The sequence below is a fragment of the Ipomoea triloba genome, chromosome 11 (assembly GCF_003576645.1).
Source record: "Ipomoea triloba cultivar NCNSP0323 chromosome 11, ASM357664v1".
Lineage (NCBI taxonomy): Eukaryota > Viridiplantae > Streptophyta > Magnoliopsida > Solanales > Convolvulaceae > Ipomoea > Ipomoea triloba.
In genome coordinates, this window is record NC_044926.1 from 24,616,496 (window position 1) to 24,621,782 (window position 5,287).

Below are 5,287 nucleotides of genomic sequence, written 5' to 3' on the forward strand. Positions count from 1 at the left end.
AGTATAGAGTGTCATAGTTAGGGCTGTTAACGAACCGAACATAAACGAACGGAGGTTGTTCGTGTTCGTTTGTTAAGGATTTTGGGGTGTTCGTTTTCGTGTTCGTTTGTTAAGGTTTTTGAAAATCATGTTCGTGTTCGTTTGTTAAGCGTTCGTTAGTGTTTGTTAACGTTCGCGAACACGTTCACGAACGTGTTCGTTAACGTTAACGAACACGTTCACGAACGTGTTTGCAAACGTTAACGAACACGTTCGTGAACGTGTTCGCGAACGTTAACAAACATGTTCATTTACGTTCATGAACACGTTCGTGAACACTTAATAATCAAACACCTGCACATGTTTGTGAACACAATTTGTTCGTGAACAAGAAATAATCTACGTTCGCAAACATTATTAAACGAAATAATCTACGTTCGCAAACATTATTAAACGAACAATAAATGAGCTTGTTCGTGAACACTTCTAAACGAACACAAACGAGCTTGTTCGCGAACACTTAATAAACGAGCTTACCACTGTTCATACTCTGTTCGTTTATTAACCGAGCTCTAAATTTTGTTTGTTAATGTTCGTTTACCTTAATAAACAAACATAAACGAATGCTTACCGAGCTCGAACACGAGTAGTTTATCAAAAGCTCTGTTCGCTAACAGCCCTAGTCATAGTTTACCTAATGCACACCATCGGGTGGTAGCTGAGGGAAAGCCAACACCCCCTTAGTTTACTTCACCTATGTGATTTGGGAGTTATTATACAATAATAGAGTTTACTCAGTGTACACCTTTGGATAGTGAATGCGAGTTTTTCTCATCTTCCAAATATTAATAATAAACAAATGCAAATCCCAAATTTCATTCCCAGCTGATATATATATAGATTTCTTAATGAAGTACTTAAGAGCTTCAACTGGAAAAATCTTACTTTCTAAGATTTTAAAGAATGTTTGCGAGTATGAAGCAACAATTTTCATCATCATCCTATATATTAGTCACTTCAATGTATAACATTGATTGATGCATGCAGCCAAACAACCCCTTGTTATATTTGTGAGTTTTCTCTGTCAAACAATTACTCACTCCATTTCTATGACTTTTTTGTGAAAATTTGAAGGTAAGAGAGCCAAAACTTACAAGTTTAAGTCTCTTCTCATCAAACAAATAAGTGGTTGTCAAATTTTAATTTCACGATTCTTTCTGAATATAATTAAAGAAGGAATTAAAATTAGGCAGATAGAAATGAAGGTAGAAAAAAAAAAAAACCCCCAAATTTCTCAATTTCACTGGATTATATCATGAACTCATTAACCCCTCTCGTCTCAACTCCCAAGACTTATAAAGGAGGTAAGTTCCAAGTTGTTCAAATAATTTCAAGTATCACCCCACTACTGGGAGTAAGACTATAAACATTGATTGGTCGACCACTTGAAATGAATGAATTTTTCTTTATTTCATATGAATCATATTGTTTCATTAATTTTTTTTAGATGACTAAGAAATCTGTCGTTACTATCAAAAGGTGTGCATTGGGTAAACTTCACTTATTTGTAGTTCGCAAACTATATATGAGAGATAAATCGCACTAAAAATGTCATATGCTCCTAATCTCCTATGTATATTATTATTGTTTCATTATTTATGAAGTATGTATCCAAATTCCAAACTTAGGATCTTTTGTTTGTTATAAATTCTAATATTATACAGCAGTTTTTATCTCAACTAAATACTTTGTATTATACCGATTATACACAGAACATTTATTTATTGGGAAAAGGGTCAAATAGACCCTTAAACTATACACCAAAAGTCAATTAGGTCCCTAAACTTTTAAAATGGTCAATTAAACCCTCAAACTTATCATTTTTGGTCAATGAAGCCCCAAAACAGGTAAATGACCTGTTATTACAGGTCATTTGTAGCAGTCCGGCCACCGGCGATGACTTTCGGCATCCGGCGACAACTTCCGGCCACCGGTGACGACTGCCATCCCGAACTGCTCCGCCAAATCTTCCACAAATGCTTCCATTTGTAGATGTCGCCATTGCTGACGTTGAAAGCTTCGTTCTTGGCGTATGGGTCCACCGTCGCCCAGATCTCATGCTCTGCAATGAAATCTGCATCGGAGCAAACAGAGTAGTCATCCCACGCAGCTTTAACGCCTGGGAATCTCATTGGGGCTCCTTTGTGCTTGCAGATAGCAGTGTAGACGTAGAGAGTTCCCACCATGTTCATCATGTTGTACGGAGAAAAGCCGTGGATGGTCCCCGGCCGGTGAACGGACCACGTTAATCCCTCCTTCTTCTTCTCCACCTCGTCAAACAGAATATCCTCAAGAACGTAGTAAAAGTTGGGCGTATCTAGCGGCGGCAAATTCTCGTGATACGGCGTGTCGTGGGCAAATTTCCCAAAATATTCGAACGAACCCACGTAGTGTTTGTGGCCGGTTTGCAAGCAAATATGCTTCAAATCTGGAGAATTTGGGATTAGAGCATTTCAACACATTCCTTAACATTCTCCTGTTCACTTCATAGTTTTCTAGTTCCGTGGGCTGATTAGCCCACGTCATGTAAAAAACATGTGTGACAACACTGATCTTGGCGGAGCAGTTTGGGGCAGAAGATTGGCAACGTCTCCGGTCGCCTTCTCCGGCGAGTCGCCGGAAGGCAACCTTTTGGTCGTCGGTTACATTTCCGGTCATTTTTGACCGGTTACCGGTAAATTTGATCTATTTGACCAAAAATGATATGTTTGAGGGTTTAATTGACCATTTTAAAAGTTTAAGGACCTAATTGACTTTTGGTGTATAGTTTAGGGGTCTATTTGACCCTTTTCCCTTATTTATTTTATATATATCATCAATACTTATTATTCTAATCTAATTAAGCTGGTTAATTTGATAAGAGCAATTCACTTCGTTTAAAATGTCCTATTGGGTTCTTTCGACCAAAAGTCTCATTATATATTGTATGCGTTTTAAATTTGTACTCATATACTCCGTATTACTTTATGGGCAAATTAACGGTTTACACAGTTGCACAGATCACGATCTAAAACGATGTCATTTTTATGTTAAAAATAAAAATCTTTGTTTTGCGCGCGTGTTAGAACAATGAATATTTTTAGATAAAAATAATGTGCTTTATGTGTGTTAGAATAATGAAATAAATTTCTGAGGTAATATAATGTATTTTATGAGTTAGAATAATATACTTTATTATGAGTTAGAATAATGTATAATATACTTTATGCGTTAGAATAATGAAATTTATGGGGTAAGATAATATATTTTATGGGTAAGAATAATCGGTACAGCTATGTGAACCACGATGCAAGTAATAATGACTGTACTTTATGTGTTACTTTACAATACATTTCTTCTTTTAAAAATATAAACCAATATTTTTTAAAAAAATTTTGACAATAAAAAGCCAGTCACGACCAATATCTAAAAATGTGCACAAGGTAAACTCACTCTTGTCTAATAATTCCCAGATAACACAAAAATATAACCAACAAGCTAACCACTATGTGAATATATTTTGTAGGTGTATATGTATCAATCTTGGATCTCTCATCCCTAGTATACAATTTTGATTTTTAATTTTATTAAACATCAATATCAAATTAATTATTAATTAAATACATCAATAATTAAAACAAAGATGAATCTCTCAATCTTGTGCATTAAAATAATGTTAATTATGGGACCCTGAAATAAAACCTTAATTAAACTTAATCTTTAGTTGATGTGTGCTTATCAATAATCAACCCCCTGAGTTTACTATTTCTTTAATGGCTTTTAATAACATCAAATAAATTTTAATTATTATGAGAACAACCTATCTAAACATCACTTTTAACATTCATATAAGGCTGTTTTGTTTAATAATATGATTAGTTGGATAATAAAATCAAGTTATATATAAGGACTTTGTATATATATAATGCAATTTTATAAATGCTATATATCAAGACCTCTACATCGTATTATTAAATATGTTAATCAATAAAGGGATAATAAAAAAAAAAAAAACTGAAAGGGGTGATCAAGTGAGTTAAGCATGGTGCGACGAGTTCACCTAAGAGGGTTTTAGCAAAAGTCGAACCCCTAACATTTAAGTATGAGAATCATGTTTCACCCACTTGAATTGACTACTCTTTTCGATGAACTCTTTATTAACTTATGGTGAGGTCCATCAATTCACGTATAATTAATAAAATAAAGAGTTCCCATTTTTAATCAACGCTACCTCAGATAATGAATATTATATAGTAACTTTAGTTAGGAAAGTAAAAAATTTCTTTTATTATAGAATCTTGTCACATAATATTGTAAAACTTCTTGTTTATGCATCAATTGAGATTTGTGTTGCTTTGACAAAACTCAATGTTGTCAATCAATTCAAAATAAGTTTATAGATTTAGCCTGATTGTGAATATTAATATATAAACATTTAGAATATGTTAAGCAATTAAAACATATCCCATCTATAATTGAGTTAATTTCATTTTTTATCTTAGATTTATAGGCGACATTTCAGTTTTAGTCATTTTTTATTAGAACATCCTTATTTGGTCCTAATATTATTGTGGCATGACCATTTTTAGTCCTCCACAAACAAAATCGTTGAAATATCGTTAAATACAAATACATTTCAATCTTTTTTATACAAAGTAGGTTGAACCGTTATATTTTTTATGTTTATTTTTTTGAAAAAAAAAAATTCATAATTGAAGACTGAAATGTCATTGCATTTAACGATATTTAAACTGTTTTGTTGATATATAAAGGACCAAAAATTGTCATGCCACAATAATAATAGGACCAAAAGTGAATGTTCTAATAAAAAACGACTTAAAATGAAGCGTCACCTATAAATCTAGAACAAAAAATGAAATTAAATATCCATAATTCATTTCCTCCACACATCCTTCAAACCTAATTAAGATTTGTGTTGTACGTAATGATGCCCCACTGAATCTTCTGGCTGAGTAATCGCTGATCCATTATGTTGATAATTTCGTGTTATCATTAAATTATAATACGGCTAGTGGATTTTTTCCAAAAATAAAAAATAAAAACTAAAAAATTAGTAATAGCAACCCAAGGGACACCTCTAATATTTGTGCTTATTCTATTAAACCAAACTCAATAAAATAAAATCTAAACAATTAATTAAGGGGTGAAGTGGCATGTAGTGACTCTCCCAAATGGGAGATCATGATATGGAGCCTCAGCGGAGGCAATATTGACTCTTTGAACTTCAACAGATTGAGAAAATATAAAT

At 33.0% G+C, this 5,287-nt stretch overlaps 1 pseudogene; it reads right to left on the reverse strand.

Annotated features, from left to right (window-relative positions):
• Nucleotides 1-1,901: 1,901 nt before the first annotated feature.
• LOC115996151 lies at nt 1,902-2,697 on the reverse strand (annotated as a pseudogene).
• Between the last annotated feature and the right edge of the window lie 2,590 nt (nt 2,698-5,287).